A 13,207-nucleotide genomic window follows, 5' to 3' on the forward strand; every position below is an offset into this window, starting at 1 on the left:
AGACCAGGCTGGTCTCGAACTCACAGAGATCCACCTGTCTCTGCCTCCCGAGTGCTGGGATTAAAGGCGTGCGCCACCACCGCCCGGCCTGATGCCCTTTTCTGAACTTCATGAGTACCAGGCATATACATAGTGCACATACATACACATAAAATAAAAATAAATCTTTAAAAAAAACTGAATAGTCACACAGAGGCAGGAGCAGGAGAACCCTGAGTTCAAGGCCAGCCTGGGCTAAGTAACAATACTCTCACAAACAAAACAAGAACAATTAGGGCCCAAAAAAGGAAGGAAATTCTGACTGGTTCTGCCACACGGAGGAACCCTAAGTATTCTGCGCTGTTTGAATAAGCCAGAAACACATGTGACTCTACTTTGTGCCCTGCCCTCCCACCCCCTGACCCCATAGCAGTTAGTCCATCACAGAGCCAGGAAGCAAGACAGTGGCTTCCAGAGACTGAAGAGTTGGTGTCTAATGGGCACAGAGTTTCTGGTTGAGAAGACAAGACTGTTCTAGAAAGGCTGTGGATGCTGGCAGAATGTTTGCATGGCACGCTCAAAACCCTGGTTCATTCCTTAACACCACATACACCAGGCCTGCTGGTGCATGGAATACAGAACTCGAGAGCTAGAGACAGGAGGAGGATTGGGAGTTCAAGGCCAGCCTCTGTGAGTCTGATGCCAGCCTGAGCTACATGAGAACTTGTCGAAAGACAGGCAGACAGACGGACAAACACACAAAGACAAGGGCAAACCCAAGCCTGACCATCTGCCCTGCTGGGACCAGAGAAAGGGGACAGAGGAGGAGGGAGATTACTTCTGAGTGGGCGTGTCTAACACCATAAGACCCAGAAGCAGTCTCCTCCCTCCCCCCAATTCCTGCTTGACCTGGAAGTTGCAGCCAGGGTGGGGGTGGCGAAGACTAGGGAAGTCTGATAGACTGACACTTCGCTTCCTGTTGCAGGCCTTCTGGAAGCTCCTCAATTTCCTTCTTGGTGAAAGAAGGATTCCAGCCAGCAATTCACTCCTGAACATCTCACGGTCCTCAGAAGACAGAAGAGAGCTTTAGTCCAACGCCCATTGGTTAGAAAAAAACTGCTCCCGGGCGATGGTGGCGCACGCCTTTAATCCCAGCACTAGGGAGGCAGAGGCAGGCGGATCTCTGTGAGTTCGAGACCAGCCTGGTCTACAGAGCTAGTTCCAGGACAGGCTCCAAAGCCACAGAGAAACCCTGTCTCGAAAAAAAAAAAAAAAAAAAACAAAAAAAACTGCTCCCGTGGAGGACCCAGAGAGCCCACACGGCAGCTCACAACCTTCTGTGACTCCAATTCCAGGGATCCAGGATGAGCACCACAAACGCACATGATACATAGACATACACACAGGTAAACCCTCATACACACTAAAAAAGAAGAAAGAAAGAAAGAAACCATCCTAATCATAGGGACTATCTTGAACTGCTGTGCAATCTGGGCTGGGGTTTGTTTCCACGTGTAGAGCCCAGTTCCTCCTCCATTTAGGCCACATGACAGCATCACACACAGCACAAAGAAAGACCGGCTCAAGTCAGAACATGCAGCGGGGAGGGAGAACCAGGCCACCTCACCCCCACGGGAACATGACCGTGCCTGACTGAGAGGGCCAAGTTTCCAAGCAGGCTGGACGCTGGCGGAGTGGAGAGCATCTGTGCGTCCTGGGCAAAGCCAGCGGCTGCCGTGCCAAGTCCTGACTCCCACAAGAAGCAGGCTTAAGAACCGCTACACATGACTTCAATAGTGGCCATTATTCTGCCCTTATCGGCAAGCCAACAAACCGGCCCGCCAGGAGCTCAGGGTGACCTATTGAGACAGACACACAGAGTCACTCATGGGCAATGTGGGCTGAGCTGGGAGGTCTGGTTACCCCAGTCCATACACCCAGCCCCAAGTCCTTAATATGCGTAGTCTGAACACAGTCCAGGTAGCAGGGACAATGGCAGGAGAGGCCAAGGCCCCAGTGTTCTGCCAGCTGGCCAGCACAGGCAACCTCTGAGACTGAGAAAGGCCCACTTCCCCACACCAGCATGGCTCACTGCAGGTGGCTGGCTTTCTACCATCCTTAGTAGTCCTGTTTTTATAGGTGTTTGCTTTTTGATGATGCTGGGGTGGAACCCAAGGCTTTGGGCATGATGGGCAAGTGCTCCACCGCTGAGCCCTACTCAAAGCACCTCATGTTTGTTTCCAAGTTAAATAAAACCTGAGTTCTCAGGCCCTTGGGTCTATTATGTCTATGGAAGTTACACCCTAATGTGGGTAATGGACACCAACAAGCACTTCTCTGTCTCTCTGAAGGAGGAATCTGGGGCTGGGATGCAACTTGCAGAGTAGAATGTTAACTTAACAGACATAAAGCCCTGGGTTTGATCTCCAGTGTGGCAAAAACTGGATAAGATGGTACTTGCCCATAATCCCAGCCGTTGAAAGATGGAGGCAGGAGAATACAGAGTTCGAGGTCACCCTCTGTTACATAGTAAGTCGAGGTCAGTCTGATTTATATCAGACTCTGTCTCAAGGGGTGGGGGAAATCAATCTACAAAAAAACCACAGCCGGGCCATGGTGGCGCATGCCTTTAATCCCAGTAATCCCAGCACTTGAGGCAGAGGCAGGAGGATCTCAGTGAGTTCAAGGTCAGTTTGATCTATAAAGCAAGTTCCAGAACAGCCAGGACTGTTACACAGAGAAATCCTGTCTCGAAAAACCAAAAAGAAAAAAAAAAAATACATGGTGAGACTGGAGAGATGGCTCAGTGGTTAAAGAGCCCTAGCTGCTCTTCCAGAGGTCTTGAGTTCAATTCTCAGCAACCACATGGTGGCTCACAACCACGTATAGTGGGATCTGATGCCCTCTTCTGGCATAAAGGTGCACATGCAGATAGAGCACTCATATACATAAAATAAATCAATCAATCTTAAAGGAAAAAAAAAAAACACATGGTATGGTTACAGTTATATGAAGTGTCCAGGATCAGAAAATCTATAGAGACAGTGGACTCATGGGTTGGGATGAGCAGATACTACTAATAGTACAGGACATCTGTGGTAGTTTGATTGGCTCATAGGGAGTGGCACCATTAGGAGATGTGGCTTTGTTGGAGTGGGTGTGGCCTTGTTGGAGGAAGTATGTTACCCTGGGGGTGGGCTTTAAGGTTTCTTTATGCTCAAGATACCTCCCAGTGTCACAGTCCACTTCCTCCTGCCACCTGATCAAGACGTAGCCAGCACCATGTCTGCCTGCACACCACCATGCTCCCCACCATAGTGATAATGGACTGAACCTCTGAAACTGTAAGAGAGCCACCCTGATTAAATGTTTTCCTTGAGTTGCCATGGTCATGGTGTCTCTTCACAGCAATGGAAACCCTAAGTAAGACAGTGTCTTCCAGGGTTCATGAAAACGCTGTATAATTGGCAGGTGCACCATCTGTGAATATACTGACTAGAAGCCACTGAGCTGAACACCTCAGACAGGTGAACTGAATGACATGTGAATTACTCTCAAGCCAGGTGTAGGACACATGCCTAAAATCTCAGCACTCAGGAGGTTGGAACAGGAGGATCACAGTAACATTTGGGCCAGCCTGAGCTGTACAGCAAGATCTTGTCTGAAAAAAAAGAAAAGAAAGAAAGAAAGGCCGGGCAGTGGTGGTGCACCCTCTAATCCCATCACTCAGGAGGCAGAGGCGGGCAGATTTCTTTGAGTTCGAGGCCAGCCTGGTCTACAAGAGCTAGTTCTAGGACAGCGTCCAAAGCTACAGAGAAACCCTGTCTCAAAAAACGAAGAAGAAGAAGAAGAAGAAGAAGAAGAAGAAGAAGAGGAAGAGGAAGAGGAAGAGGAAGAGGAAGAGGAAGAGGAGGAAGAAGAGGAAGAAGAGGAAGAGGAAGAAGAGGAAGAGGAAGAGGAGGAAGAAATCAGTATTAGTATATGTCAGCAACACAGGTGAAGCAGAGCTAAGTTGTGGGACTCCCCAGTGGCAGTTTCCCTCCCAGGCCCACTCTCTTTCCCATCCCCCTTCGGTGTCCTGAGTTCCAAGTCAACCCCATCTGAGTAAGTAGGCAGCTACATCCCAACACAGGACACCTACCGGGGAAATATTTCACACAATAGTGTTAAGACACAACACTGAATTATAAAATTAGGGGAACATTAAAACTTTACAGGCAGAAGGTCGAGGGTTGTGTTTACCCATCTCGGACAGTCTCAAGGAGGAAGTGAGCACAAAGATTCAGAGTCCCCAGAACGGCCTGTCAGGGATTTGTAGTGATATCCATGCGGGCTGGGCTGCTTTCTACAGAGGTGCACACGGGCCCAGCCCTCCACCCACACACATGCCAGAAAGCATTCCTGGGCTGAGGCCCCGACCAAGCACTCCTAAGAAAGAGCTGACTAAATAGGCAGTCTCTGGTGCTTGCAGAAAATCTCGCACCTGCTCCTCCTCGTAGACCCCAAGACTATCCTGTGCACCCCACCAACTGCCCTCTGTGAAATTCCTTTTCACAATTTGCAGATACAAGAAGTGGGATGGGAACCCAGCTTGAAGAGGGCACATCCACAGACCCTTAGCTTCAGCTGAGCCCCTCCAAGACAATCACATCCAAGCAGTGTGTGCAGGCCAAAAGTGTCTATCTTCATACCTGGTCATGCCTGGAGCAAGCACGTTCACCCACTGAGCCATCTCATGCATCCTAAAACAGCTCATTTTATGTTCAAGGAAAAGTCATTAGAAAAGAATTGATTAACCAATTTTTTTTTTCTAAACGTGGTAGCTCGTGCCTGTAATCCCAGGACTTGGAAGATTGAGGCAGGAGGATTGCCAAACGTTCAAGGTCAACCTGGGCAATTAATGAGTTCCAAGCTAGCCTGAGCTATAGAAATGAGATTCTGCCTCAAAAACACAAACCACCCCTCACATTTACTACTATAAAAACCCAACTCTAACTGAGCTCGGGGCTCTCCGATAACTCTAATACATTGGATACACAAAGAGACCGAGTTTGCAAACTTGTATAAAATAAAGGTTCTTTGCTTTTACATAAGGGAAACCTCACACATGCGCGCACGCGCGCGCACACACACAACCAAGAGAAAGAAGCTAGAGAGATGGCTCAGTTGGTAAAGTGGTTGTTCTACAAGATGAGGACCTAAGTTCGAATCCCCAGAACCCATGTAAAAGCCAGACACAGCAAGGCACATCTGTAATCCCAGTGCTCCTCCTGTGAGAAGGGTTGTTACTAGTCAACAAAGAGCCCTCGCCTCAAACAAGGCACAATCCAAAGACCAACATCCACAGCTGTCCTGTGATACACACACACACTCACACACTCACACAAATGCCCACACCCATGAGTGTGGGGTATAAATACAAACACAAAAGGCAAGACTAGAGAGATAACTCAATCAGTAAAGTGCTTCTCTTTCTTTCTTTCTTTTTTTTTTTTTTTGGCACAGGATTTTGCTGTGTTGCCCTGGCTGTCCTGGAACTCGCTCTGTAGACCAGGCTAACCTCAAACTCACAGAGATCTGCCTGCCTCTGCCCTCCAAGGGCTGGTGTTAAAGGTGTGCGCCACCACTGCGGGCATGTGTGCGATCTCTAAAGGCAGGCAGAGAAGAAATTTCCCACCCATTCTGCAGATGAGGACATGTGGTTGGAGCAGACAACAGGACCATCACCCAAGCTGACTCCCCGTAGAACCCACGGAGGAGAAGCCTACCCCACACTTCTCTACAGCCCAAGAGCTGATGTCCTCAGGTGACCCTTCGTCATGGGTACCTGGAACCCTGAGCCTACTGACAGGTCTTGGTGAGTCAGGCCAAGATATACTCATAGGAGGCTCCAAAGGACCACAAGTACCACCATCCCCAGTCCCCTGCAGGGACCATAGCCATGAGGACAGACAGAAAACCTGGAAGCCAGAGCAAAGCTAACCCACACCGAAGACCAATGGCTGGCTTGAAGCTCCCCTATGTCCCACCATTGGAGTGAGACGCTAGTGGAGGGTTACCCTGGGAAAGAAGCAGAAGGGTCCCAAGATGGAGCGCTCCATCACTACCAGTCCAAGGGCTCACATCCACTGGCCACTTAGAGACCAGCAAGAGAAGGGTTAACTCAGTGGTGGGGTTCTTGGTCCAGGAAAAAGGAAATTCCCCTTTGTACTTTCCAAAGACAATCCTCCAAAACATCCCAGTGTCCATGTCCTCTTTTTGGGCAGGGAAAGCCCAAGAGCGGTACCGCCTGGAGGCAGGTGCCGGGGCTAAGTGGAACAAGAGTTCCGGGCCATCTCAGGATATTTGCCACTCTCCCCCTGGAGGTCCACAGTCCCCCAGCTCCAAGTGCTTTTTCCTTAGGGAAGAGAGCTGCTGGGAGCCCATGGAGCTCCTCCCAGCGACCTACCCAGGTCTCCAAGGCACACAGTGAGGCTCGACACCCATGTCTATTACAGAGAGTTGCCCCAGCTCCAGGCCAGACTGGATGCCTATGCCACAGAAAGTTGGAAAATATACGAACAGCTGGGGCCATTCCACCTCCATCCTACCAGACCTTCTGCTGGGGTAGTCATCTAATCTTTGCCAAGCCTGCCAACTGACTGCCCGGGCAAACTGTGCCCTCCGGCTCCAGCCACAGGCAGCAACAACATACACACGGTGGGCCCCAGTGGTGTGTGGTATAATTCATGTGTGTGCCTTGCTTGCCTGCTAGGTGACTAGAACCTAACCCACTTCTATATAATACTTGTACTTCATCTGTGTGTATGCACACAGGTGTTCATACACATGCGTGATCATGCATGAAGGCCAAAGGTTGACGCTGGATGTCTCCCTAAATCGCTCTCTATTTTACGTTTTTTTGAGTCAGCGTCTCACTGAACCTGGTTCTCAGCAGTTTGGCTAGTGGGCAAGTTAGCAAGCCCCGCTGATCCTCGTCTCCACTCCCCCAGCACTGCACATGACTGCAGCCATAATGCAGGGTTTTAGTGATGGAACTTAGTCCTTTGTGTCCGCACAAGATCCAATTTCACCAGCAGAGCCGTATTCCCCACTGTCAGATTCTCTGTACCTCAGATGACACCCACACGGAAGCCTCCAAATCAAGATGACGTCGGGCTCTTGCCCCCGCTGAACATGGTGCAATCATTGGCTTCTCCGGTGTCACCAGCCACCCTCCTGGAAAACGTGATCACGATGGCTACAGCACCCACTGTCCCCCTAACAGGTCCTGTGAGCCAGACACTCTCCAGTCATCTCCGAACACAACTGATGCTCTTGTGAGTCTTACAGGAGAATCGCTTTCCTTACCCTATTACATAAGGAAAGTAAGGCACAGAGACATGAAGTGTGCTGCTGAGGGTCACAGAGCTTGGACAGGAACTCTGCTACAGGCCCCTACAGAGCTGTATTCTTTAAATCTAGGGAAGATAGTCAGGTGTGAGAGTCAGGTGTGAGGCTATCAGGACACCCTGCGGAGGAAGCCCTGCAAGTGACAAAGTCCCAGACAAAGGCCTGAGCAAAGTGGCAGAACCAGCTGCAGGGAAGGGCCTGCAGCTCCCCACTCCCGGGCCCATCCCTATGCCATGCTGGCCACAGGAAACATGAAAAGCCTGTCTCGAAGCGCTTTGCTCTGAGCCAGGGAGAGGCAACGCTGCCCACCGGGAGGCCAGAACCATGATTTGGGGCTATTCTTAGCGAGTCACTGGCTCCCCTCCCAGAGGCCCAGCAGACAGAAAGCCCAAGACTCCACACGCCCAGCCTGTCACTTCCTGACCCTTTTTCAGAGGACCCTAGGACGAGGAGGGGCTATGGGCAGAGAGGGAGGACAGAGGGGGCTGCCACTTCCATCAGAGATGTGCCCAGTGCCTACATGCCCTACTTGCCCAGGCTCCTAGCCAAGCACCTGCTTTGCCAGAGAGTCTCTGGGCTGTCCTGGTTGCACCCCTGCTGTCTGACAGAAGGTCACTAACTTTCCATGAATTGTCCCCCATTTAACCCTCCAGGGAGCTGAGGTTAAGGATGAGGCAACTGAGATGTTAAGTAACCATGGAAGGTCACGCAAGCATTCGGTGTCACGCTGTATCAGGGTCAGGGCTGGCTCCAAGGTGCCAGGCTGGGCAGAGGAGCCAAGAGAGCAGCCAGAGCGTGGGAGACTCTGCTCTGTTCAAGTCAAGGGAAACAGCTTTCATCCCAGACCCTCCACATACTTTCCAGTAGTATACAGAGGCAACCGCCTGAAGGCACAAGGATTTCAGTTAAGTTCAACAGAGAAGCCATGAGCCAGACTCTGGTGCAGGCAGCAGCTGAAGCAACGCACAGTGCAAATGGGAGGATCATGAAAGTCCCGGAGAGACAAAAAAATGCCACCAAAGGCTGAAGAAACGGCCGGGCGATGGTGGCGCACGCCTTTAATCCCAGCACTCGGGAGGCAGAGGCAGGCGGATCTCTGTGAGTTCGAGACCAGCCTGGTCTACAGAGCTAGATCCAGGACAGGCTCCAAAGCCACAGAGAAACCCTGTCTCGAAAAAACAAAAAAAAAAAACAAAAACAAAAAAACAAAGGCTGAAGAAGCTTCTGCGGGTGTCCCAGGCAGACACTCAGACCTGTAACTGAAGGCACGGGCCTTCAGAGTAAAACCACTGAATCCTTTGGGGTCCTCTAACCATCCCCAAAATGATCTAGAAATAAATCCACAGTGGGGCTGGGTCTCAGTTGGTAGTGTTTGCCTAGGATGCACGAGGCCTGAGATTCCATTCCCAGCACCCTATAAACTGGAGGTGGTTGTGCATGCCTGGAACCTTAGCATCCAGGAGGCAGAGGCAGGAGGATCAGGAGTGTAAGGCTATCCTTGGCTACACCTTGAGTTCATAGCTAGCCTGGGCTACACGAAGAAGGAAAGAAGCCATACCACCACCCAGCACCTGAGATTCTGTCCCTCCACACCAAACAAGATGATGCCTGGCTAGGCTGCCATACCCATAGCAACATTCACCTGGGACCACACCTCAGCATCTGCAGCCATCAAGATGCTAGCCTTTATTAGCAGATGCCTCTGGCCAGTATGTGTGTTTCCCTGAGGGCCACAGCTGGCTCCATGTCTACCTAGGTACTTGAGAACCTTGAGACCCAGGGTCTTGTATCTACAAATGTCAGTTTCAATTCGTGTCTGTTCTTCAGTGAGCCCACCTGTCTGCCCATTCACACACCTGCAATCCCAGGAGGACAAGCCTGTCTATAAGTGTGTCTGTGGCTAGTCCTCCTGGACATGCTCACAACACACCTGTCCCCTCAAGTGCCCATGACTTTTTGTGCCTGTTCTCAGGTAAACATGCCCAGTTCTTCCCTGTGTCTGCCCAGATGTTATACACCTGACTATGAGCACACGGTCCACATGTGCCCTCCCACCTGTGATTGAGAAGCTCCCACTAGAAGGACAGCACCAAGGCCTTGGACACTGGTACACTGCCACCTCCCCCAAAGTGTTGTAGGAAAGCAGAGGTCTATAAGGGACAATAGGGACTGAGCAGAGTCCCAGACACTGCAGGGTCTCACAGGTAGGGTCAGAGTTGCCCCAGGCCTCAACCTATCCACTCCAATACTGGAGAAAGGAGCAAAGTGGGCCACCTCAGGCCTGTCTGCCCTCACAGGAAACCGCGTCTGGCCAAGGCCTCCCACCCTCCCCTCTAGTCCCCACGATGGAGGCTCTTCAAAAAGGAAGTCAGGGTTTCCTCCGGTAAGGAGCAGCCTGACCTGTGCTCCATTTGAGTGGAGAAAACAAATGGGTCCTTAGACCCCCAAAGCAAACAAAATCTGGGGTGGGGGTGGGCACACAGAAGCAGGAAGTCTTGCAGGCCCTCCTACACTTGCCGGCCCCTGAGGTGGAAAGAGGTCCTGATTCATTTGGTGTCGCTAACAAGGAGGGCGGGACTGACTCCACCAGGACCCTGAAACACATCTGTGTGCAAAGTCTCAGGACAGCCCAGCCAGTACCCTTGCAGTACTGGTGTTTTGTAATTTCCATGAGTAGCCTCTTGGCATTTTCTTCTACTGCTACCAGCTCTGGGCCGCTATCAAACTCCCTATCGGAGAACTGGCCAGTGTGTTTCTGTCTCGTCTTCCCTTCCAGGGCAGAGCCACGCGAGGACAGAGTCCTTCCAAGTCCTCCCACCTCCCACACTGTCTGGGTATGGCTCAGAGCCCACAACTCACAGGTGCTCTGCCACTGGCTGAGAGCAGCCAAGGACTGGCGGAGGCTGTGGCTGCCAGAGCAGAGATGCCTCAAGCCTGCCCGGATCGGGAGGCTTTTGCAGCGTCTGTCTTCCAAAACAAGAGCACTCTGGCCACTACAAGAACCTGGAACAGTCAGTCTCCCGTGCGCTGTACCTTTTCAGAAGATACATGTACCATGTCCTTCCAGGGGGTCCTCTGAAGCTTGACGAGAGGAGGACAGATGGATACACACCACACATGCACAGGCACATGAAAACACACACTCTGCGTGCACACGCTGGCACCCAGGCGCAGAAGAGACCAAATAGAGCAGAGAATCAAAGCCTGTGCCTGCCAGGCCCCTGAGTTTGCTCTCTTGTTTTCTGGGCCTCAAGGGCCCAGAAAATAAGTCCGGGGACCCCATAACAGTATCGCGATCCGGTTATGTCTCCTAACTTCTTAGGAAGCCCAGCTGGCCGGGAGGACTTCCAGGCCCGGCAGTGAGAAAAGGGTATTGCCAGACCACGTTGTCTCCGCTCCGGGGGAAGCCAGGGTACAGAGCTGAACCCGGGGTTGACCTGCGCTCGACCCAGGAGCAGCACGAGCTTTGGGAGGGCACGGTGGCGCCGGCCTGGGGCAGGCCTGGGTATTCCGGACGCCTCCGCCCCAAGTCAAGGGACCCCGATCTGCCCTCGGCACAGCCTACGCTTGCTTACCTGGCAGCCGCAGCTCCGGAGTAGCGTCGCGCTCTGCGGCCGGGGATTGCCGGCGCCGAGGCGGGCTGCGGGCGCGCCCGCGCGGGCTCCAGCTAGCTCCGCCCACCCTCCCGGCCCATCCGGGGGCGGAGGCAGCTCCCGCAGAGTCCAGGCAGGGCAGACCCCATCAGCCTGCGGCCACCAAACCCCGGATCAACCCCGGAGCCCCGCCCCGAATCCGGATTCCCCACCCCACCCCAACGCCCGGGCGGGACCCGTCATTCTCTTCCCAGCCCGTCCAGCCGCAGCTTCGGCCTCCGCCCCACGGGGAGGGGGCGCGAACTTAAAGACACACTCACCCCACCGCGTCCCTATAGGCATCCCCCGGCCTCAGCGGCAACTCCCAGAAAACTCCGTTCCGGGCCAGCTTCTCCCGTCTGTCTTTTGCTCCTGGAGAAAAAGTCGGGGGCGGGAAACACTGCCCGCGAAGCCAGTTCCTCTTTCCTTGTAGGCTCCGCTCCTTCTGGAAGATACCCAAGGCTGGTTTCCAACCTCCTTGGCTGGAGAAAGCGGCACAGGCTGGTGGAGCCACACCCCCTCACCAACTCCAGGTCCCCAGATATCGGTAGTCCCTGGCTTCCACCTGCCCTCTCTGCTTCTCCAGACCGTGCAGAACACCTGGGCTCCAGAAAAGGCCTTTCTCCTGTGCAGCTTGAGATAGGGGACTGACGTCTCTGGGTTTCAGCCTCTCGAGATGTCCAAGGACGGGCCCCTTTAAAAGCAGGTTGTTAGTTTGACGGTGCCTTAGGAAAACTACAGCCCCCAGTCTTTGAAAGAGGAGGGGCCCCACTGCCCCTACCCGATGCCTCCAAATGGTGGGTGGCGCTGATGAGCTCTGGGTCCAGACCTGGGCAGGCTACCCGACCCGTGTCCTGGAGTCACATAAGTGCGCTTGCTCACCTCTGCTTCTGTCTCAGGAGGCCCTTTTGCGTGTGGAGTGCGTCTCTGTCTGTCTCTCTCTCCCTCTCTCTCTCTCCCCCTAAACTAAGAAATCTTTCCTCACACTAAGAAATCTTTCCTCACCTGCCTCTACCTCCCTTGGCCAGTCTACGATTATAAGGGTCCTTGGCGCACTAGGCAGGAAGTTGTGATCAGGATGAAGACAAGGCAGGCCTGGCCTCTATCCACAGTCAAGCCAGAGGTCTTACAGCCCTAAAAGGATTCATTGAGGGTGATCTGGCCAGATACCCAGCACATCTGTGGTGGTGTCTCATCTGTCTAATCTTAGAAGGTGCCTATCACTGTTCCTGACGGTTTTGACTCAGGGTCTCATATATCCCAAACTGCCCTTGTTCAATATTTAGCTAAGAATAACCTGGAAATTCTGATCCTCCTCCTGAATTCTGGGATTATAGGCACGTGCCATTGTTCTGGCTTCCGCAATGCTGGGAATCAAACCCAGGTAACCCTGCATACTAGGCAAGCAAGCACTCTACCAATATCCCCAGCCCTCACTATCCCTATGTGAAGGCATGAGGAAACTGAGGCTCAGGGATGACCTGCCCTCTATTTCAGCCTCCCTCATGCCCTCCCAATGTGTGTGAGAAAGAGAAAAAAGAGAAAGCCCGAAGAGTCACCTGAGAAGGACACCCCATCTTGACTCCAGCCAAACTTTGCTCAGATTAGCCTGCACTTTCTAAGCTGTGCTTTGTGGCCCGAGGAAAGTAAACTAAGCTCTCTGATCTCCACCCTCTTCACATTTGGGAGAGGTGTTTGGGGAGTCATTGAACTAGGGACCTGAGACCCAAGGACAGTGTGTGGTATGCTCTCAGGTTCCATCCTGGTCACAGTATCCTTGCTCGCTTCTCTGTCACTGCTCCATGTCCTGTCCCCCCTCCCCAAGTACCAAATGGTGTCCCTACAGGCCTGAGGACACGTTTCAGGACCGTGTGCCCTCAAGGCCCCATAGCCAGGCTGGTGCAAACACATAGTATAGAATTCATACATACACAAACATGCACAGTGCCCCTCACTGTCCATAAGAAACTGAACCCTTGGCTGTCTACCTCAAGACAGTGCCTGGGAATGTCAGAGCATGTGTGACCTGTCTTTGGTCCCCAGCATATGCTTGGCACATCTCCACCCAGTGAATATACATCCCTCACACACGTCTCTGCTGTTGTTGAATCCAGCAGAGAAGCCCTGTGTGGAGGCCTGCAAAAAAACAGCTGTAATCACAAGCCTTCCTGACTCTAACCGACAACCTCACAGCTTGGTGAAAA

At 52.4% G+C, this 13,207-nt stretch overlaps 1 protein-coding gene across 3 annotated transcripts in view; it reads right to left on the minus strand.

The window, feature by feature from the left end:
• Pald1 (phosphatase domain containing paladin 1) overlaps nucleotides 1-11,332 on the minus strand; it is a 61,398-nt gene extending 50,066 nt beyond the window's left edge. Inside the window, exon 1 of one of the 3 annotated variants that reach the window (XM_013351090.2) lies at nucleotides 11,285-11,332. The gene's annotated coding sequence lies outside the window, so the exon portion shown is untranslated. Of the gene's footprint in view, nucleotides 1-7,090; nucleotides 7,138-10,946; nucleotides 11,047-11,284 lie in introns of those variants that run through there. The other 2 variants (XM_005360086.2, XM_013351091.2) reach the window with 2 other exon arrangements.
• Between the last annotated feature and the right edge of the window lie 1,875 nt (nucleotides 11,333-13,207).

Source organism: Microtus ochrogaster, linkage group LG2, assembly GCF_000317375.1.
Source record: "Microtus ochrogaster isolate Prairie Vole_2 linkage group LG2, MicOch1.0, whole genome shotgun sequence".
Taxonomy (NCBI): Eukaryota; Metazoa; Chordata; class Mammalia; order Rodentia; family Cricetidae; genus Microtus; species Microtus ochrogaster.